The following is a 24,341-nucleotide window of genomic DNA, read 5'->3' as shown; positions in this document are numbered from 1 at the left end:
ACACATAAATCTTGGGGGTCAACCATATCCAAACCACAGCAAGCTTTCTTTGCCTGAGAGCTCCAATCCCTGAAGAAGAAGAAACTGTGCACCCACCCAGAGTACTTTTAATTTGGAAAAATATCTGAAATAAGATAGTGCTATAATGACTTGGTATCAAGGAAGTTAATATTGAAGACTCAAGGTAGTTCCTTAAAAAGTTTCCTCTTTATTTAAATAGAGCTCTTGTGTAGCATGTGTAAGGCACTGGGTTTGATTCTCAGTGGCACACATAAATAATTAAAATAAAGGTCCATCAACAACTAAAAAAAATTTTTTAAACACAAACTTTCCCCTTTACTTAAATTAGCTTGAGAAAATTTTTGTTCCTGTGCTACCAGGCAAGCCTATGCAAATAGCATGTTACCTGTATGAGTCAGGACTCTGCCAGAAAACAGATCCAACCAGTGGAGAGAGTTTTTTTTTTTTTTTTTAAAGCAATTGACTCATCATATCTGAAGTTTGATTTGTATTTATTATTGAATGAGTGAACAAGTGAAAAAAAATTGCTGATTTTTTTCCCTTAAATTTAGGACTTGCCCTGATTCAAATTGGGCTTAAATAGGATTGTGTGACCTCAACCAGGCAGGCAGAGCAAAATCCCATATACATTGACATGTGTGCAAAAGAATGCTTCTCCCAGCTTTATTAGTAACATCCCCATTCTGAAAATTACCTGAGTGTCCATCAGCAGTACATGGGCAAATAAAAAATATCATACTGAAATGAATGTGAGTTGTGGTTACAGATAAGGTGTATAATTCTCACCAAGTGGAGCAAGAGAAGCCACACACAAAAGAAAAATGCATTAGGGCCATTTATAAAAAGTTCAAAAACAGGTAATATTAATCCTTCTTAAACAGGGTTTGGAGCTCTCACGTTAGGAGCTAAATGATTTTTTTTAAGCAAGGAACTGATATCTTTAACAGTTCAGATAATGGTTCTGCACATTATACCTTGTGGACATATGAGGTGGGTACTGGGGATTGAACCCAGGAACTCACGCTTGACATGGTTAGGAAGTATAATGTTGGAACCTGTTAAACTGCATTTTTTTTTTTCTGTATGAGTGCTTTATTTCATAATCAAAGAAGTTTAACATTTTGAGCTGGAGTTGTAGCTCAGTGGTACAGCACTTGCCTTGCAAGTGTGAGGCACAGGGTTCGATCCTAGCACTACATAAAAACAAATAAAGGCATTGAGTCCATATACAACTTTAAAAAAAAAAAAAAGTTTAACATTTTCACCCAAGGTCTCCTGCCAATCCTGAAAAAAACAAAAGTGAGGGAATCCACAAACTGCTGACAGGATCCCCTATTAGCCTCTAACCAAAGAGACCAGTGCGTTCACCCTCTGGCCTTCCTCTCTACCAACATCTGCTTAGGGACACTTTTCTATTTTGCCTCTTTCTCCAGAACAAATGTCTCCAATTTTAGTGCCTGATTAGATTTACAATATAACCAATTTAACAGTTGAAAGTCCTAAAATTCATCCTCAGCAGAACTTGCAAAGCAGCTGCAAAAATGATGAATGTCACTCCTGGGATCAAAAGCCTAGAAGGTTTTCGGGGAAAAGTTCAGTAGCATGTGCACGCAGAGCCTGTTCTGAGCGGAAGCCCCATCGGGGGTTAGAATCTGTCTCATTATCCGCTGGAGGTGCCTGGGATACCTGGGCTTCAGAAGACTCTCCATTCTTGTTCAGAATTCTCCAGGACCAAGGGCAGGTTCTTGTGACCTGTCTTCCAGGATCCTAGGATTGAAATTCCGCCTTCAGCCCTTGGGGAGTTAAGAGAGACAGCAGTGATTTTCAGGGCAGGTGCTGGAAGTTTACTTTTTGCCTCTGTTCATAGCTTTTAGTGCTTGGAAATGTGCAGTTAAATATGCTTCCCTCCCTCTGGAAAACAGATTCCACACCCTCCTGCTGCCTGGGGAATAACAAATTTCATATGGAAACCTGAAAACCCAAAGAGAAATATGCAATGCTACAGACACCTCGTGTCCGACTAGCTGTCACAGACTCTAGTTTGGGTCAGGCTGTTTAAACTTCTTTGGAACAAGCATTTATCTATGGCAGGGTCATTTTATAGATCCATTAAATCTACATTTTCTCTTGGGCTCCTTTCCCCAGCTCCCCTCAACCCTACTCTAGTCACACACTCTAAAAACCCCCTTAAGCCCCAGGAATAAATCTGTATAAACTGCCAAGTGTTCAATCAGGCTTTTACTATATCTCTTTGCAATTAGAATAAATTTACTGCTTGGAGAGATGAGGGGAAATATGCGAGGTACTCCTTGGATAAATATACTGCAGTGAGAAAAGTAGAGGCTCTGTAAAAATTATCTCTGTGAATTCAACAAGAATCGAGGTCACGGGAACCGCTACATACCAGGGAACGTTAATTAATGGGCCTGTAGCTGGTGGTACCACTTGGCTGCTCTACTCCAGCTGCCTGCTCTATATTTCTCTCGTTTGTAGGACTATTCTTGGACCAAATCCCATCTCTTTTTTTCCTCCAAGTACAAAAAGTACATAAGTCTATCCTGGAAGGATGCCAACCTTTCAGAGAACTAAGGAAAGTGTTGTTTCTTTGCTATTTTTATCTCCTTTTTTGAAAGAAAGGACACTCTGGAGCGGGATTACTTGTAATCAGCGTTGGAGCTGTGGTCTGAGGTCACTGTTCTGGCACTGTGTGCACAGGGAGATGTCCTGAAGATGGAGAGCAGAGAGGGACACTTGTAACTTCTCACACCAATACAGAAGACACCTAAAAGACACTACTCAGATCTTCCTTGACTACTCACTTTGTATCCTAGGCCAGGCTGAATGCACTCACTGCCTCCAAGCTGCAGAGGGAGGAGGAAGGGGGAAAAAGAAGCATCTGATAGAGGAGACAAAGTATTTCCAGGGTCAGGATAGCGTTTACCATTTAAATATGCTGGGAAACATTAAATGAGACCATGCATTTAAACCATTTAGCTGGGACACAGAAGTTAATTATAGTGCAATTCCACAATTGAGGTCCAACCTGCAAGTTTGATATAGGCTCTCTCCCTTCACTGCCTTGGATTGCATTTCAATTCTGCATCGTTCTGGTTAAGCACAGATTTCAGTCAGAAAGATCTGGGTTTGAATTCAGCTAGGATAGCAGGCAGCTCAATGAGCCAGTCTCCAACTCAACCTTCTCATATGTAAAATAGGGCTAATAATAAAAAGTTATGTGTCTCCAGGCAATTGGGAAGATTTAAAGAGACACTTCAAACAGACTTTTCCAGCACAGTGCTGGGCACATTGTAACAGTCTCCACAAATATTCATTGTGATCCTCAGGGCAGTTAGTTATCTAAGCATGACCATAGGTAGCAGGAGAAGAATGGGGGAAGAGTTTGCTTCTTTGAGCAGATGAAAGCAGCTTCACAAGAATTGTTTTCTGAAGCGGGAAATTGGTCTCACTTGCTTCTATTGCAACTGGCCTTGTTTTGCTTCTCACTTGGAAACTTTCTTTCTTCCGTGTTGCATAGTGGAGGGACTGGGCGTTCTTCCACACAATGACAGACATGCAAATCTCGCCCAGAAATAACAGGGAAAATGCCTGACTCTGCTTCTTTAAGGAATTCTCCAGGTAGTCATTAGCCTTGAACTCCAGGCTCAGAGCCCTGGGGATGTCCGTGTGCCCCCCAGCTCCCAAGACAGGAGGGTCATCGTCCACTTGGGCCTTTGTGAAGGAAACTCAGATTTACTGAGCTCTTTAAGAAAGGAAGAATGTTGTAAAAAAAAAAAAAAATTTTTTTTTTTGAAATGTTCTCCATTACGACTTTCAAGCTGTAAAATGATATTTGGGACTTTTCAAAGACTTGGGACTTTTTCTGAAATTAAGGAATATGGATTTAAAGGAAGCCTTGGGGGATTAGATTTTTCTTCCTCTCTGAAGCATTTCAAACAACTTTCATCTCCTTTCAGAGTGCTAGTCAATTTGGCATGGCATTCTGGTAAAGCCTAGTTGCCTTCTCCACGGAACTGATACTTTTGTGCCTCATTTTAAACCCATTTGCAGAAATATTAGGATACAGAAAAACAAAATTAAGGTTGATTGTGAAGAACAGGAACATTCATAGTGAAGGGACAGCTTCTAAGAGACTGGAAAGACATTTTAAATATTTTGTTTGGAGCATAAGAAAATTAAACAAGCACAAATCTTGGTGTGGAACCATCCGCCACATAATAAATATTAATTCTTAATTTCCTGGTTGTCGGTCCTCCTATCGAATATTTAGTGCTTTATGATATGCATAAAATTACGTACTCTCATGTAATAGTACTGTTCTGAGAGACAGATATTATAATACTTATTGTATTGAAAGGGAAACTGGGGCTCAGGAAATTTTAAAAAGATTGCTTAAAAAAAAAAAAGTAACATGGTAAGAGCTTGAACCTGGGACACCAGATTTTGATACTCAAAGCCTTATCTATACTATCCATACCTCATCACATTTAACCTGCCAGGTGACCTTGACATGCCTGATCAACCTTTGGTGCCTCAGTTTCCCAGCCTGTGAGATTAAAATGATAGTTCTCTGGCTTCCTTTCAGTATTTATTTATTTGTTAGTAAATAAATTTTCCAGGGCCATGTCCTTCATGTGACCAAGATTTCCAAGAAAATGTATAATGAGATTGCAGAAACACACTTTGCAGAGACCAAGAATATAGCGCTAATACCCTATCAGAGGCAAGAGATGCTTTTTATTTGTTGTTTATTTGTTTATTTTTGGTACTGGGGATTGAACCTAGGGGTGTTCTACCACTAGTTATATCCCCAGCCCTTTTTATTTTTTATTATTTTGAGACAGGTTCTTGCTGCAGCAAAATAAGGGGGGGGCGTGTTTACGAACAACTTGTGTACCTTGATACAGCAGAGTGGGGGCGATTTATTGTAGGACAGGAGCAGTATTTATACATTCCACACAGCTTATCTTAATTAGCATAAACTAGATACATCAGTCAACCAATAAGGAATCTCCACACTTAATGGCTCACTTTTGTTACTTCACAAACCACTCCCTCTGGCATTTTGCCAGGCGCCATCCAGACTTGTTTACAGACTCTAACATTTCTCTGGCATTTTGCCAGGCGCCATCCTGACTTGTTTACAGACTCTAACAGGTTCTCACTAAGTTGCTGAGGTTGCTCTCAAACTTGTGATCCTCCTACCTCAGCCTCCTGAGTTGCTGGGATTACAGGAGGGGGCCACTGGGCCTTGTGGTGGTAGATGCCTTTAAACTCAAACTTTGTTGATAAGTTTATCAACAAAATTAATGGAAAGTTTGCGCTGGGGTTATGGCTCAGCGGTAGAGTACTTGCATAGCATGTGTGAGGCCCTGGGTTCAATCCTCAGCACCACATAAAAACAAATAAATAAAATAAAGGTATTTTGTCCAACTACAACTAAAAAATAAATATTAAAAAAAACTAATGAAAAGTCAGTATCTGTGTAATTCTAGACTTAAGAGTCTTGAAATGTCTAGGAAAATATATATATATCTTTATATATATATATCTTCTATCTACTTATTCCTTCATTTAAAAAGGAGTATCTATTAGGTCTAACATAGAGTTAGAGTGACTTTCCTTTTATCTGCCCCTTCTCCAACTTACTTGATAGATTTCCCATTGTTAGTTTCTCCTAAGACTTTTTCCACTCAGATACAATATACTTCCTATGTATGTGTATATACATATATAAATACATATATTCAGATACATATGTTATACAGATTCACATGCATTTTAAAAATGAGATCATACAATACATGTTCTGCAACATGTTTGTTGGTTTAATTTGACAATGTGCCATAGATATGTGCTCATTCGGATCTCATGCTTCTTAAAGGCTGGAGAGGATTTTATAATTTATTTAACTAACTCCTTACAGATGTAGATACAGATTACATTTCTGTTATTTAATTATTAAAGATAATGCCTCATTGGATAATAATGATGATTTATTAATGTGGGAAAAAAAACAATCTAGGGGTAAATGGACTAGAATAAGTTTAGAGGAAATGGTACCCAACAAAACCCTGACCACAGAGTGCAGCAAGGGGCATCAGAGGTGAGCTCATCCTTCTTGCTTTAGCTCTTCACGATGCCAGACTGATACATAGCACCTAGGAAAGAACCCAAGAAAACGAACCAGGTAAAGAAAACAAGCCCAGCAGGAGTTTTTAGAGTTTAGCATATCTTAAAAAAAGCTAAGTAAGTTTCATTGTTGAATGTGCAGAGACCATATGACGTGTGAGAAGATCATCTATAAAGCTCAGATTGGTGATATCATAAGAAGGAATTTAACAGAGAGAATGAGAACATGTTTGAGAGTTTAGTCTTAGTGTCTGTCCCCAGAGGCAGAGCTGTTTCTTATTCTACACTGTCACCTCTATATCTGGCATAATTCCTGACAAAGAAAAAGATGTTAATAAGTACTTGAAACAAAATGCAATATACTACTCTTAAGAGGATAAGAGGAGTAAGACTGTGGAACAGGGACCAGTAGAACCAATCTGAATGTAGAAAAATCTTAATTTGTATCTTTAAAAGTAAGTGAGAAATTTTAAAACACTAAACTTTGGTTTAAAGTAGTAAGTTCAAAAGTTTTTCACCAAAGCCTCTGTCTTTTGCTTTTCTCAGCATGTTTTTCTCTGCAGTGTGTTTTATTTCATTGTCTACTCAAAAAAAGATAATAATTTAAGCTATAACTGGATGTTGAATTTAAAAAAAAAAATTCTTGAACCAAGAAACAAGTGACTTTGTGTTTGGCTGCCAGTTGAATCAGTTGGTTGGCTTCTGCCTCTGGTCCTCAGCATTCATGCTCTTAAATGAAGTGACAAGAACCAAGTGGCCATAGCATGTCTTTGGCCTTGCTGAAAGAATTCAGGGCATAACTCATAGGCCCTGTGGTGTCCTATCAACAGGGTGACTTCTGTCCAGTCAGCCAAGGGCTCAGATATGTAGACTTATGGTTGTATCCATTTCTTTTCTTCTTCTTCTTCCTCTTTTTTTTAAAAAAATTTTTAGTTGTTGATGGATGTTTATTTATTTATTTATACATGTACTGAGGATTGAACCCTGTGCCTCATACATGCTAGGCAAGTGCTGTACCACTGAGCTACAACCTTAGCCTGGTTGTGTCCATTTCTCAAGGTATTTGTATAGAACAAGATAAGCAAAAGGATATGAGGGATTTATTTATGTACATATATGAATATAACATAGTGAATTTCATCTGTATATATACCCTAAATGCACTCATTAAAAAAAAAAAAACTATAAATCAATAGAAGAAAGATAAGCAGAGGGAATAGGGGGAAGAAGTACTGGGAACTAAATTGGTGCAAATTATATTCCATGCTTGCATAATTATGTCAAAATGAACCCCGCTATTATGTATAATGAATTGATAAAAAATAAACAGCAAAATAATTTTTTTAAAAGAGGGAAAGAAAAGGCAGTTTAGTTGCCCTTAATTTCTATATCAGGGCCAGCAAATTACCCAAAAAAGTGCCAAGAGGAAGATGGCTAACCCTTGTTCTCCATTGTTTGAGTCCTCCAGAGCGGTAATTCCAACTCATCATGACACTGAGGCTCTGTGGGAAGAAAGATCAAATAAAATTGAGTATTTTTCTGGTATACTGTTTAAATGTTCCAAGCATGAATAATTATGTAGTTTCAAACATGAGCAGAAGCACTAGATAGTTCAGAGAGACCATTCCCTGATCATTCTGAATCAGCAGGATAGTTTGAGTTTTTTTTTTTTTTTTTATCAAGTCCAGACCCAAAACCCATCCTGAATTCTCTCTCCGCATCCCAGCAGGGCTCCAGCTCCTGAGAACACATGCTCCAGAGTGTTCTGAATTAATCTACGGATAGAATTATCTGCAGGGAGGAGACCTGCTGTCCCGGCGATAGAGAGGAGTGATTTGTTTGGGAAGACTTTTCAAACATCATCTTTTGTCTCAGATGGTAGGGAACTAGCCTGGAGTCAGGGAGCGTGGGCTGCAGGTCTTTACTATGACTGCTGCATGGCTTTGAGCTTCATTTTCTCCATTGCAACTGAAGAGTTTAAGTAGATGATTATGGTGAGGAGAAGAGCGACTCTTACTAGTTAGTGTATGCAATAAAGTATGTTGATAAAACCAAATCAAGACTCCATAATCCTAAAGACATATGACTGTTCACATAGATGTTTTAAAAATTCCCAAGGACTCTAGGAGCATATCACTTGGACATCAGTCCTAGCTAGGTGTGGACATTTTTGCCACTAAATCCCTTGTCCTTGGGGATTCTGATAAGAGCTTCTCCTTCTTAAACTAGATCAGCTGTAAACTTTGCCCTTCCTGAAGGCCTCGAGAACCCAGGATTTCTATCAGGGACTTAGCTGTAAGCCTAGGTTTGTGGTCCTATCAGCAATACCATTTTTACTGCTCTCTTCAATAAGTCCTTTGTTTCCTGAGCACTGTGAGGCCCACCAAGAGCAGCTAAGCTTGGCCAATCTTCCCTGAGCTCCATCTCAAAAGGCAACTTCAGGGCATAGGGAAGAGAAGCCCTTCACAGTGCTATTGACAGAGTCTCTAACTGCATGGACTTAGGTCCTGATGAAAGCCATCATTTGCTTGTTGATTATGGCTGTCTTAGTTTATTTGGGCTTCCATAACAAAACCCCATAGACTTATGTGTGTCTCATAAAGAAGAGACATTTATTTGCACAGTTTTTTTTTTTAAATGTTTATTTTTTAGTTGTAGTTGGACACAATACCTTTATTTTATTTATTTTTATTTGGTGCTAAGGATCGAACCTAGGGCCTCACATGTGTCAAGCGAGTGCTCTACCACTGAGCCACAACCCCAGCCCGTATTTGCACAGTTTTTGAGGCTAGAGATCAGGGTGCCAGTGTTGTTGGATTCTGGCGATGGCCTTCTTTTGGGTGGCAGTCTGCTGAATTCTTGTTGTATCCTCACATGGCAAAAGGAGGAGCCCTCTGGAGAGAGCTCTCTGGGGTCTTTTATAAGGGCTCCAGCGCCATTCATGAGGGCTCCACCCTCATAAACTAATCACTCCCAAAGGCCCCTCCTCCTAATACTATCACATTGGGAGGTAAAATTTCAATGTATGAATTTTAGGGGAACAAATTCAGATCGCAACAATGACCCATTTACAGATATTAAGAAAGCATCAATTCCAGCAGTAGCCTGGAGATAGCAGGCTTGTTTCTTGGCCAGAACAACTCTCTTGAGGCAAAGGGAAATGCTGGCTGTCTGGTTATTTGCTTTTTTCCTGCTTCTCTATTCCAGTTTTTAAAAATATTTTTCTTTAGTTGTAGGTGGACACAATGAATTTATTTTATTTATTTATTTTTATGTGGTGCTAAGGATGGAACCCAGTGCCTCACACATGCTAGGCAAGTGCTCTACCATTGAGCCACAACCCCAGCCCTCCCTATTCCATTTTTGAGAGGCAGTATAGTAATAACAACCACAACAATAGCAAACACTGTCAGGGCCTTTTCTCTGTGCCAGGCACAGATTCATCTACTCAATCTTTACAACAATCTTATGAGGCAGATTTTGATTATTAGCCCATTTTACAGATGGGTAAAACCAAAGGCAAAATTAATAAAGAAGGAATCAGGATTGAGCCCAGGAAGTCTGGCTCCAGAGTCTATACTCTGAGAGGACTTGACAGTTGAATAGGCCTTTGTTGAATCCTGGCCCTGTCACTCACTAGTGATGTGATCTCGGACTGGACTCTAAAACTCTCTGAGCCTCTGCTTCTACATCCATTTTCATTTGTGAGAATGTTAAAAGCATACCCTGGTAGGGTTGCTGTGAGATTTAGGTGGGATGACAAGTACAAAGGCCTCGGTGTGTTACCTGGCATATGCTAAGGACTCAGTAAGTGGCTTTTACTACCAGCGAGAGGCCAGCAGGTTGCATCTCGGCCCCAGCTCTGGTACTGGGGAGATCCTGGAAGGATGGTTGGCCCTGGGTGAGCTCCTGATGTCCGTGATACTGTGGGGCATCCCTGGAGTCAGGATTGCAATGTGGAGTTGAGGGAAAGTGTTCAGTTTTGCAAAAGAGGTTAGGAAAATGTTGCTTTGGGAAAGGTATTTGGTGCTTATTGTTGTAGAGGCAGGTCAAGCCTGTCAATAGGAGGAGGCCACAGAGGTTGCACCATGGCTCGGTACACTTGGGGCTAGTCTCCCCTCCTCCCACCCCCAGAATCATGTGTCCTGCCTGGCTTATCATCTCTGAGAGAGCAGCCTGGGTACAGATCCTGTGCATCCCCATTAATGACCCACCTGATGAAGCATCTTCCCTTCACTTGGAGAGAGGGAGAACTGAAGGTGAAGGATTCCATGTGCCCACATATGTCAGCCTTGGTGTGGGAGGTGAGAGAGGTCACAGGTCACCAACCTCAGCCAAAGACAGTTCACTAACCTAAGCAGATGTAAAAGAGACCTTACAGGAAGACGATGAAGAAAAATTTTTATTAAAATCACAATTAAGCATATCCATACATGGAGTACTATTCAGCTATCAAAAGTAATGGTGTACTGATATATGCTACCACATGGACGAGCTTCAAAAACAATATGCTAAGTGAAAGAAGCAGACACAACATATGCTATATATTGTATGATTCCATTAAGTGTCCAGAAGAGGCAGATCAGTGGTTAGCAGGGGCCAAAAGGAGTGAACAATGGAGAGTGACTGGTAATGGGATGATGAAGATGTTCTGGGGATATAGCGAGGTTGGCTGCATGCTGTTGTGAGTATACCAAAACCATCTGAATTTTCTTCTATGCTTAAAAAATTTAAGCAATACATTTCAACATTCTAAAGCAAATATCAAAAGGCCATTAATTTAAAACTAGCAATCTTTTTATATTGCATATTCTAAAATTTTCTATGTAAGTATGAATTGCTTTTTAAAAAAAATCTTATTTTGAAATAATTGTAGATCCACAGGAAGTTGCAAAGCTAGTATAGGGGCTCTGTGTACCCTCAGTTTCCCCCCAGTGGTTACAATCGTACACAACTCTGGTACATGTGGAAGCTGGGAGTGCATGGTGCAGTGCCTATGTATAGTTCTCTGCCATCTGTCACAGGTGTTTGTGTAGCTATCACTGCAACAGGCATCAAATTGGGGGCAGGGGGTATAGTTCAGTGGTACAGCATGTGTCTAAACAGCATGAGGCCTGGGCCTTATCCCCAGCACTGCAGGGGAAAAAAGGAAACTATTTTACCACCACAAAGTTCTCCTCCTGTTCCCCTCCCCTCCTCCAGTCCCAACCCTTGGCAACTGCTCATCTGTTCTCTATCTTGAAATTTTGCCATTTCAAGAATCTTATATAAATAGAGTATGTGCCCTTTTTTAAAAAAAAAAAAAAAAGTAGAATATTTTGTACATTTAACAAAGTATTACACAGTAACAATGCATTAGGTAGCTAATTATTATGCCATTTTAAAAATTAATATTTTTTATGGATTCTCTTTCTAGGTGTACATCATATTAGGTAATAATTATAAAAGCCTGGAATATAATCTGCTCTAATTCAGTCCCCAGTACTTCCCCCTTTTTTAAAAAATATTTTTTAGTTATAGACGGACTCAATACCTTTGTTTATCCATTTTTATATGGTGCTGAGGATCGAACCCAGTGCCTCACACGTGCGAGGCAAGCGCTCTGCCACTGAGCCACAACCCACCCAGCCCCAGTACTTCCCCTTTTGAGATCAGCTTTTTTTTTTTTTCCACTCAGCATGATGCCCAGGAGGTCCACCCAGGTTTTTGCAGCCGTCAATAGATTGCACATTTTTTATTCCTGAGGTGTATGCTATGGCATGGATGTACCCCAGTTCATCTATTAACCTATTGGAGAATACTTTTCTGTCTATTGCTGGATTTGGACCCTTACAAATAAAACTGTTAGAAACAGCAGGTGTTGGTGGAGATGTAAGCTTTCATTCCTTTGGGATAAATGCCCAGAAATACGATTGCTGGGTGAAATCCTAAGTATATGTGTGTTTAGTAACTTAAGAGACTGCCAAGGAGCTTCTAGACTGGCTGTACCATTTTACATTCTGCCAGCAATGCAGGAGTGACCCAGTTTCTCTGCGTCCTTGCCACCACAATTTTTGACCTTATCTGTCCTAATGGGTGTGTAGCCTTATCTCCTGGTGGTTTTAATTTGCATTTCTGTAATGGTAGTGATGTTGAATGCCTGTTTCACCTGTTTGCCCATTTCTACTTTGTTTTCACCATTGAATTTTGAGTTTTTTTTATATATTGTAAAGAAGATTCCACTGTCAGAATGTGTGGTTTGTAGAAATAGTCTTTCCTTTTGCAACTTCCATCATTCTCTTAACAATGTCTTTCCCAGAGCAAAAATACTTAAAAAAAAAAAAAGAAAAGAAAAAAGAAAACCTTGATGAAGTCTAGTTTAGAGATTTTTTTTTTTATGGACTGTGGGGGTTTTTTGGTTTTTGAATTTGTGTATGTACATGTGTGTGCACACACATGCTGTGTACACACCCAGGGCCTTGTGTTTATGCTCTACCACTGAGCTAAATCCCCAACCTTGCTTTGTGCTTTTGATGTTGTCTAACAACTCTTTCTCAAGCTTAGACTCAACAGTTTGTCTCCTATGTTTTCTTCTCCTATATTTTAGAGTTCTGAATTCCTTTTTTGAAAAGGCATTTTTTTTTCCTAAACACAAGAAATGCATGCCCATTTTAGACCATTTAGAACACTGGAAAAAGCTAATGGGAAAATTAAAATCACAAGTAACACCAACACCCATAAATATGTTTTGGTATTGGACTTGAAATTTTAATAAAAACATGACCTTTGTTCTAATGGGAAAACAGGACCCTCCAATGGTAAATAACACGGTGGAGAACCAGTCTGGTGCTGAAGGAGGGGTGCTTCTCTGAATGCTAAGATCAGCTGGGGGAGTCGCCATTCAGAAAAGACAGAGAGCTACTGACCTGAATGGTAAAACTCATGTTTATGAACCCCAGCTGTTGGTCACAGACTGTAATTACCCCACTAGATAAAGAAGCCATTTAAGAGCACAGGTTGCTACAGCTGAAAAGAAACAGAAAATAACCATGTTGGAAATCATAGGATTGTCACTAAGTAGAGTGTCAGGTTTGAGGGTGGACTAGGTCTGGGGGTGTTTGGTAGCTTGGGACAGAGGCTGATCTAGCAGATGGGCCAGTATGGGCTCCTGTTCTGCTTCTGTTGGGGTTAGAATGTAGCTCAGGGTGGAACACTTGCCTGGCATAAGCAAGGCCCTGGGTTCAAGCCTCAGCACTGAAAAAAGAAAACTTATTCTGTTGGAGAGTAATTTATTGAGGTTCTCTTTTTTCCAGGTCTGGCATGTGGGGGCTTCTGACAAGAAGCATTCTTCCATCCTGTCCACTTCTGATTCCTGGGCACCTGGAATTCTGCTTTTGGCCCACATGGTCACATGGTAGCATCTGAGAGCCAGCAGTAAACTCCAGCAGCAACCTTGCCCCCACAAGCAGCTGGTCTTAAAAAGAAGTATCAGCAGGGCTGGGAGTGTAGCTCAGGGGTAGAGCCCATGTGCACTAGGCCTTTGGTACCCATCCCAAGTAACAACCCCCCCAACACACACTCAATAAAAACATGAAGCATTAGATATTTTACAGAACTTTCCCCCCACTCCCCACCCCCAAGCCTCCAGGAAGCTGATATCAAGTAAAACTTGCTATTTAATTTGTTTGAGTAAGTTAAGAAACAATCCTAAATTTTATTTGGTTGATCTAGACATTCATATGTCAGTTTTGCATCTACTGGAGTATTGTTTGAATTGCTTGACTCTATGCTTGCAAAGAAAATATTATTTTTTGATTACCAAGTGAGAATAGCTGTTGTTTACTGAATATCAAGGAATCAGGTGAAACCCTTGGATGCTGACAGACACAAAAATTTTCATAAGCATACATATTATAAGTTAATTATGTAGTGAAAATTGCAACTGAAATGTCCATCAAAAGGGACTTGGTTAACATAAATTATGATGCACCCATTTATAAGTCATAGATAATATGTGCCTACATGTATTGAATCAAAACTTAGGTTTTTAAATTCTCACATGGAACTCGATCCTATCTTTTAAAAGGTATTGGAGAAGAAAAATATCAAAATATAATCAGTGATAATCTCTGGGTTACTATGTTATGGAAAATTGTATTTTTTCCTGAGATTTCCAAATTTAGTTGCATGGAAGTTATATTGCCTCAATAATCAGAAGGGGGGAAAAAACCAGAATTGCTAGCAATGGTCACAAGGTGGTATGTTCAATAGACCTGCATGTGTACTTTATAATTTTTTACCTACTAGTTCATTGTTCAATTTATAAAAAATTGGCAGCTAAAAACATTTAAGGGGGACAAAGAGTATAAGGTAAGGTAAAACGTGACAATTCTTTCCTTGTGACTTCCCAGAAGCCCTTTCACATGTCATTACTGTCCCCCCAAAAATGTACATTTAAAGTAGAAATTGAACAGTGGGCACAGATCAGAAACATGGACGCTAATGTGAAGAGGCATAAGACTTTTTGTCAGAAGTGAATGGAAGTCAGCCGTCTACTACTTCCTATTCCTTCACCCACTATCACATCACCCCCTTGTAAATACACAGTTCTTCAAATAAGGGAAATCACCCTCTGAACACATGGGTTCCAACAGATGTTGCTCCCCCAGCCAGGGATTCAAGTCAGCACGGGCTCTGATACCCAGATAAATAGAGTCCAGTTGAATTTCAGAGTATGTTTCAATAGTGAGTCACAAAGGCTGTGGACACTGCTCCTGCGTGCACAGAAGTCTCTCTCTTTCTCCTGTACTGCCCTCTTCCTGCATTTTCTTTTTAAAGTAGTTTCATAGTTGACTCCTGAGCTGGGGATGTGTCTCAGTGGTACAGAGTTGCCTAGCATGTAGGAATTTGGGGGTTTTGAGTCCCAGGATCAGGGAAGGAAAAAAAAATGTTGACTCTTTCTCATCTTCCATACATCATCTTAGATGTCACCTCCTCAGAGAGGACATCTAAGATGGTAAAGCCCCTCTCGATCACCATTTCCTGATCAGATCCTTGGGAGAAGTTTTTCTAATTTCTCATTTAATTAATTTACGCCTGCTCCCTGGCTTTTTTATATCCCCAGATTATAAACTTCAAAATAATTTGGATACATGTGTGTTTAAATTGATCTCTGTTTAGCCAGTTTATATTTCATGATAGGCATTTAATACATATCTAATGAATACATATACATATTCATATCTAATACATATACATATCTAATGAATGATAATATTATCAAGATGAAAAATTTCATAAGTCCTTCTTTAAGATGATACTCTAGTTGTGTTAATGTTTTCAATATTGGCTGACCCCTGAATGGCAGGTCCCTTTATTTTTTTCGTGGAGTAATTAACAAACTTTTATTAAGTGCCCACTGTTTGCCAGGACCTGTGCTAGGTGATGGGGATAATGGGGCTTCAGGGAGTGCTCAGTCTAGCAAGGACGACAAATAAAATAGGTGAATAAGATCTAGGGAGATGTGGGATGTGATATGAGAAGTATGGGGTGTTGGTGGAGCATTGAGTCAGCTATTTCCTGAGCTTTATGAGAGCTGCAGCTGATGTTTCTCCACTAAAGTCACTCTGTGACATCCACTCAAGCCGAACCACTTCAGACCTAAAACACTGATTGCAGATACATGTAAGTTTGTATGGAAAGATCATAATACACTTTTAAAAGAAGAGTGTAAATATATTTAGTGTAAGAGGCTGACACCACAATAAGCAAGAAGCCAGTCGAATAGCTTCATCTCTGCAAAGTCTGATTTTATAAAGTGCCATCTCTTTTCTCCTTCTTTCTATTCTCCACACCCCCGTTTTCCTTCTCTCTCTCTCTCTCTCTCTCTCTCCTCTCACACAGCTCAGACACAAGACATGGAGAAGCAAATGTTTTCTGACTAGATGACTTCAGCGGATTAGCGCTTCTTTGAAAGTGATATTGTTACAGCCATAACGTGTTTATGTGTAACACAGACATCTTTATGTATAACGCAGACGTGTCTGGGTGGGGAACGTTAGCATTCTGGCCTCGTCATTTACTAAGGTAGGAAGTTCAGCTCCAGATCCCTAAAGCTTTGGGGAATCTTGATACAGGGCAAAGGGGGAACCAGCAAGAAGAGGGGAGATTTCTTTATGGGTTATTTATCTTTTTGTCCCCCCTAACTCTCCCGGGCTTAACTCCTACTCTCTGAGAAACAGTCCCTTTCCAACACAGCTGGGATGGCTGTCAGCAGAGGTAACTTCTTAAGGACAGCAATCAAAAAAAAAAGGGGGGGGGAGGTCAGGCAATTAGAAACTGCTGGTAAATCACAGAGATACCGCCTGAGTTATATTTTATAATCACCTGATGGCAAAACATTTATTTCAGACACTGACATACTATCACAAAGGAAACCAATCAGAGGAAACAGTCTCTCAGCATTTTTCTTGATCATGAAAACTTTTTGTTTCAACAATTTTAAAACTGTTTATTATTGTTCTATATAAATTATGAAAGTCACCCATAATTTATAATTTACCGTAACAAAATCAAACAATTCGAAAGTACATAAAGTCAAAAAGTACAGCCCTTCCTCTACCCTGGGCTCAAAAGCAGACAGCCCGTGGCAATATAACAGCCTCATATGTAATTTAAATGTTTCTAGTGGCCACATGAAAAGAGTAAAAAGAGCTCAGAGCAGTGGCACGTTCTTGTAAGGCCAGTGACTTGGAAGGCTGAGGGTAAGTTAAAGACCAGCCTGGGCAACTTACTGAGACTTTGTCTCAAAGTAAAAGATAAAAAAGAAACTGGGGATGTAGCTCAGTGGTAAAGCACTCCTGGATTCAATCCCCAGTAGTGCCATAAATAAATAAATAGATAAATAAATAAATAAAAGAAGAGGCAGCAGCAGCACATGAGCTGGGCCTGACGCACGCCTATAATCCCAGCGGCTCAGGAGGCTGAGACAGGAGGATCTTGAGTTCAAAGCCAGCATTAGCAAAAGTGAGTCACTAAGAAACTCAGTGAGACCCTGTCTTTAAGTAAAATACAAATAGGGCTGGGGACATGGCTCAGTGGCCAAGTACCCCTAAGTTCAATCCCCAATATCAAAAAAACAAACAGACAAACAAACAAAAGTAGGTAAAATTAATTTTAGTAATATATTTTATTTAAACCAATGTATCCGAACAATTATTTCAATAAGTAATCAGCATTATCAAATTATTAGTGAGATAAAATTTTTATTGATTTTTTTCATTGTTTTTTTTTTGTAGTTAGTCTCCTACATTTGGTTGTATTTTACACTTGCAACAAATCTCCATTTGAATGATAAATTCTTATTGGAGGGGCAGGGCTGTAGCTCAGTGGCAGAGCGTTTACCTTGCATGTGTGAGGCACTGGGTTCAATCCTCAGCACCACATAAAAATAAACAAATAAAATAAAGGCGTGCTATCCATCTACAACTACAAAATAAATACATAAAAAGAAATGTCCTCATATTTAAAATAAATAAATTCTTATTGGAAATACTTGATCTGTACTTAGATTTCATAAAGCAGACAGTTGAAAAGCAGATCTAGTTGAAAAGTAGACTCATATATCCAAGTTGTTGCAAATATACTTAAAAGCTTCCCAATAACTGAATCAGGCACCAAGGTTTTGTTTTTGTTGTCTTTTGTGATATTGGGGATTGAACCCAGGGGCATTCTACCACTGAGTCACCTCTCCATATTTTATTTTGAGACAAGGTCTTGTTAAGTTCCTGAGTAATTTGAAGTAGTTAAAATTAAATAAATTAAATTTTCCAGTCTTCAGTTATACCAGCCATATTTTGAGTACTCAATAGCCACATGTGGCTCATGACTACCATATCTTTAGAGAAAAATGCTATTTTCAGTTTGCTATGGAATATTCTCAGTCTTTATGTTTATAGAAATATAAATACACCATTAAAGAAATTATTTATTACACAACATAATACACATATCTAAATTTCATTTCAGAAAAAAACGCAAATCGTACTATGTATTTTACTCAACAACCCATTTTTTTCACCTAGTTATATTTTGAATTTTTTTCTTTCCTGTACATATGGATTTTCATTCTTTCTGGTAATTGTGTAATAGATTCATTTAACCACTTCCCTACCATGGGGCATATAAGTTGCTTTTGATGGTTTACTATTCTAAATATCCATGTTTACACAATATTTCCATAGAGTATAGCCCAAGAATTGATACTTTTGGGCCAAAGGATGTATGCATTTAAAAACGTGAGAGCCAGGGGCTGGGGTTTTGGCTCAGTAGTAGTGTGCTTGCCTAGCACGTGCTTGCCTAGCACTAGGTTCAATTCCTAGCACGGCATATAAATAAATAAAATAAAGGTTCATCAACAACTAATAAAAAAGTGAGAGCTAGTAACAAATTCCCTTCCCAAATGGTTGTGCCACTTCTACCAGACATTTTAGTCTCTGGTGTTCTTTTCCAGTATCTGTAGGTGCTCCAAATACCAGAATCATAAAACATTGCAAAGAAAGGGACTTAGAGCTTGTCTATGACAGTATTTTTATTTTAGAGACCTGGAGAATCAAGCCCAAGCTGAGGGAAGGGGCTATGCAGCTATCTCTTGTTCTCTGTCCGGTGAGTACAAAAGAGTCTGACAGTCTTTCCGCAGCATCCTTGGGAAGGTCATACTTCTCTGCTCAGGGGCTACCCCTCACCAGCCCTGGATCGTTATCAGCCCCACCAGCTAGATCAGCCGGCCTTTGAATGGAGCATCACACCACGCCTCAGTGAGCAAGGAGCACAGAGCCAAGGGAGCTCTTCCTTGACTTCTGTATCCAAAATTGAATTCAATCTGCTCCAAGGCTTGCTACAATTTCAAAGTGTGCCTTCCTGCCTCCCTTCTGCTGAGCACAGCCAAGTCACAGACCAAGGCGGAAGGAAAAAAAAAAAAAAAAAAAAGCATTTTGCTGCATGCAGAAATATGCTGCTCGGTTCAGCAGTTCTCAGTAGGGCAGCTTAGACCCATTTGCCTTTAATGCAACTTACTTTAGAAGGACAGAAACAGAAATGTCCTTCTGGGGGGAAGGTGATTCCCTTTAGCAACCCTCGGGCTAATGAGGCTGGAGAGACTCGAGGCATCTCACATGCCAAGATGGGCTTCTCCTGGGGGCTGCCCCAGCTTCCTCCCTCATGAGTCCCTAGAACTTTACCAGGCCCATGAAGTGGCCAAGTGCAGAAGCTCCTGGAATCAATCTCAACAGGACAGGTTGAGCAGGGAGATTACAGAGACTTCTATGATCATATGTTCACTGCAGGCAAAGCCAGGGCTAGCAACTGTCTCCATCTCCAGAACCTTTTCCTCTTCCCCATCAGTTCCTGGTTCCATCTTAGCCCTGCACAGCCCCATTGGGCCTACTTCCTATATTCTCCGTCTTCCTGTTCATATCCCCAGCTCAGTTTCATTAGGAGGATCTTAAAAACTTTTGCTTGGGGCTGGGGCTATGGCTCAGCAGTAGTACACTTGCCTGGCATGTGTGAGGCACTGGGTTCAATTCCCAGCACCACATATAAAAATAAATAAATAAAGGTCTATCAACAACTAAAAAAAAAAAATTAAAAAATAAACTTTTGCTTATGCTACACATTTATTTGTTGCTTAAAAAATCAATTCAGATGCCAGAATGGTGGTGCACATCTGTAATCCCAGTGACCTGGGAAGCTGAGGCAGGAGGATCACAAGTTCAAGGCCAGCTTTAGCAACTTAACAAAGCCTTAAATAACTAAGCAAGACAAAATAAAAATATTAAAAAGGGTTGGGGATGTAGACCAAAAACAAAATCATTTTAGACATTTTAATTTTATTTCTTTTTCTTTCTCTTGTCTTACCTTCTCTTTCCACTCAATTGCCATGCTTTCTTCACATATTGGCACCAACAAGCCAAGATTCAGGTAGAAGGAAAGTCTCCTGTTTTTGTAACATATTGCCAGATAGTTCATGCTTCTGTGTCTGGTGACTCCTTTTGGTCCTTTATTTTATTTTATTTAGATTTTTCTGATGTGTCTTAATGATGGCAAGAAAGAAAAGAGATATCACAGTAGGAAAAGATGGAAGAGAGGAAAGCAGGGAAGCAAAATAAGGATTGATTTTGTGCTGTATTAACACGTCACTGTTAGGCTTCTACTATGTCATCTGAGACATGTCCTCATCCCCCATGTGCTATCCATCAACAGTCTTGATTTCACCCCTCAAGTTTCTCTCAAGTCAACCTACTCCTTTCTGCTTCAACCATCACCCTAATTCAATCTTCTCCCAATTGGCTCCTGTCAACTTACACCCACTCTTGCTCCTCCTGCACGTTTCCCATTGTAGACAGAATGATCAAAAAGGACCTTTAGGCTGGTGCTAAATCCTGCAGAGAATAATAATCATCATCATCACCATTGTTAAAATCTTCAAGCACCTACTATGTGCCAAGAACTTTGTTAGTGTTTTCGTGTCTAAGCCACTTAATCCTCACAATAACCCTAGAGGTAGGTATTATCATTGCTCTCATTTTAGAAATGAAGACATCAAAATACAGAGATGTATGTGATTTAACCAAAGATTTTTAAAGAAATCTTTATTATCTTGCTTTTTTTTTTTTCTTTGTACCAGGATTGAACCCAGGGGTGCTTAACCACTGAGTTCATCCCAAGGCCTTTTTATTTTTTCATCTAGAGTCTAGAGGCAGGGTCTCATTGAGTTGCTTAGGGCCTTGCTAAGTTGCCAAGGCTGGCTTCAAACTTGCAAACTTCCTGCCTCAGCCTCCTGAAATGCTGGATTTAAGTGAACTACAAAGCAATTTAAGTGAACTACTTTAGGAACCCAAATCACCAATAAATTCCCAAGTAATTAATAGCTCTCTATATAGCAATGTATACAGTAGGTACACTACAGTAGGTATAAACTGTTGTCTAGACACTAGGGAATGGCAAGTGAGTTGCTTCTCACTGATGAATTACAAGTAAGCATCTGGGTTGAGAAGGATTGAGGCTACTTCTGGGCTCAGTGGGAAACTGTGAGGGATTAAAAATGTCTATCCTGAGCCTTGTCCTGGTTGGAGCAGGGAGGATCCTTGTTTTTTATTGCTCATATAACAAATTGCTATAAAACAATACACATTTGTCATTTTATAGTAATGGAGATCAGACATCCTCACTGGGTCTCTTTAGGCTACAGTGAAGGCTCTGGCCTCTCTGCACTTCTCTCTGGGGCTCCCTTGGAGAGCCTGCTCCTGGCCTCCCTTGCTCCAGGGGATACCTACCCTCCTCAGTTGCTGGACCCCTGCAGTACTGTCTCAGTAAAGTCGCACACACTCTGCTTCTTTTCTCAGATCTCTTTCTCTGACTCTTGAGTCACTTTTATGAAGATTCTTGTGATTTCACTGTGTTAAGCCAAATCCAAGATAATCTCCACAATGCAAAATCCTCAATTTAACCACATCTGCAAAATCTCTTTTACTACTCCAGGTAACATAATCACAGGTTCCAGGGATTGGGACTGGGACATCTTTTCAAGGCCATTGTTCTGTCCACCACGGGAGGTGATGGCATCTTGTGGTGGTGTGATCTCTGCTCTGATCCAGATTCAAGTCCCATGAATGGATTTCACATCTGACACACAGCACACATGTACATGTTTGATGAATGAATAAGGGAAAGAACTGATAAAACAAATATACAGGATAAGAGGGTTTCTATCTAGGAGTGTAAGAAAGTGTAAACTGGCAGTGTAAGCTGCCATATTTAACATGCAAATTTGAGGAGAATCATATTTTTAATCTTAATGGGGATCTCACAATTTGGGTAATGCCAAAATTAATAGTGGCAACTGAGGTTAATGTTAAGCAGATGTGAGTGCTGGAGGAACTTTTGGATGTGCCATTCTTTTCTTGACATCTTTGTCTTTTTCAGTGGGTTACTGGGGAATGAACTCAGGGGCACTCGACCACTGAGCCACATCCCCAGCCCTAGTTTCTATTTTATTTAGAGACAGGGTGTTACTGAGTTGTTTAGCTCCTCGCTTTTTTTTTTTTTTTTTTTTGCTAAGGCTGGATTTGAACTCACCATCCTCCTGCCTTAGCCTCCGGAGCCCCTGGGATCACTACCCGGAGACATCTTTGACTTTTAACTGTACCAGAAACTAGAGGCTCCTTAAAGCGGAAGTATGCAGAATTCACTTCCTATAGAAGATGGAGAGAAGGATGGGTGAGAAATGGACTCTGGCTTCTGCCAGGAGAACTTCACCTCTCTTGGATGTAGCAGTTGTTCCTGAAGCAGCACCACTCAGTTCCAGGTAGAGTCAGCTCCACCAGGAGCTTCTGCTCTTCTCAGAATTGAGTTCAAGATTCTCAGGACTTATCATCTCCCTCCTACTCCCACCCATTTCTACCTCTCCAGTTTCACCCCTCAGCGCCCCCATCTCCAGTCATATTAAGCCTCCCCAGAACCTCCAAGCCAACCCCCTTCGTGCCCCAGGGTCTTCTGACATGTAAGTCCCCAATTCTGGAATACTCTTCTACCTTCTTTTGCCCAATGATTCCTACTTAACTTTTTTTTTTTTTTTTTTTTTTTACATATACTGGGGATTGAACCCAAGAGCACTTTAACCAGTGAGCCATCTCCCCAGCCCTTTCTATTTTGAGACTGGGTCTCATAAGATTGCTTACAGACTTGCTTAAGTTGCTGAGGCTGGCTTCAAACCTATGATCCTCCTGCCGCAGCATCCTGAGCCCCTGAAATACAGGCATGTGTCACCCACCACACCCCGCCCCTACTTACCTTTGAGGTTCAACTCAAAATCATTTATCACATCCTAAATGCATGTTAACATTCCTATCTATATCATGTCCCCTTCCTTTCCAGGTTATAAAAATGGCTCAGTGTCAAGAACTTGGAATGTGGACTCACTGGTTGACTATATTCTGACTCCACCACTCATTAGCTATATGATCTTAGGTAAGACATGTAGCCCTCATGCTTCTATTTCCTCATCTTCAAGACGAGGCTAATGACAGCATCTACTACAGAGGACTGCTACAAGGATTAAATGAGATAATCCACCCAGAATGTTTGGAAGAGTCCCTGCCTTGTTAGTATAAGCTGTTATGTTCCTTTATGGCACTTATCAAGATTAAACCATATTTTTGTTCTTATCTAATATGTTTTTCTCCATAAATCCTACAAGGGCAACACAGTATCTCTCTTGTCCCCCACTGTATCTGAGATGCTCAGCCCACTGCTTGCCATGTTTTAGGCCCTCAGTAGATGGATGGGGAAATGGCTGGATGCATGAACCTATTACTACTCCTAGGCTGAATGCCAAGAAAAAGTGTCCCCCTTGTCAGGAATAATCACTATTATTCAAGAACATTGGAGATTTCTAATTACCAGTTTCTGGGCTGATTACCAGCTTAGAGTTTGATGTTGGGCATGTTGCTCGCTGTCTCGTCCTCTCTGGGGCCTGTTCTCACGCAGGGCCTTGTGATGCTCATTGCCAGGCAGATTTATGAAACATCTCAACAGACGCTTACATTCCATATGTTACAATTTACACATTCCTGCTGGGGTCAAGGTGGGGAATGGCATGTGTGTTAATAGCTGCATTTCTTACGTGAACTTTCACATAAACCGTCTTCCCAGCTCATTTTACTGATACGTTATAATATACTTTTATAAATGACATTTCAAGGTCATGAATGAATGCTTCCTAACTTTCATTTTTAGATAATTACAAGTCTAGAAAGGGCAAATAGAGGGAGGTTTCTTAGCCTACCCCCTTTCACTGACCAGAACTCTATCTGAATCATCCTTGCAGATCTCCAAGGAAACAAAGGGGAACATTTTTCTACAGTGTCTCACAATCTGTCTCCAGTTGCCCCTTTCTGTATCCCAAGGATGCTTTGGCTCTATGTGGTAATCATGCATTGTCTTTGCAGTTCTAGAAAAAGTGCCTTTAGTAGAAAACATCCAATAACATTGTTGAATCCACATGGCCACCATCAAGCCGGTCCATCATATTACTGGAAACTTCCCACAAGCATTTGCTTCTTGGCGGGGAGACAGACCAACATAAGTCTGTGCCATTTTTATTGTTGTTGTTATTGTTTTTCTGACCTGAATTG

This window comes from Callospermophilus lateralis, chromosome 2 (genome assembly GCF_048772815.1).
Source record: "Callospermophilus lateralis isolate mCalLat2 chromosome 2, mCalLat2.hap1, whole genome shotgun sequence".
In the NCBI taxonomy this organism is placed as follows: domain Eukaryota; kingdom Metazoa; phylum Chordata; class Mammalia; order Rodentia; family Sciuridae; genus Callospermophilus; species Callospermophilus lateralis.
The sequence above is the reverse complement of the archived record's forward strand: the minus strand, read 5'-3'. Positions refer to the sequence as shown.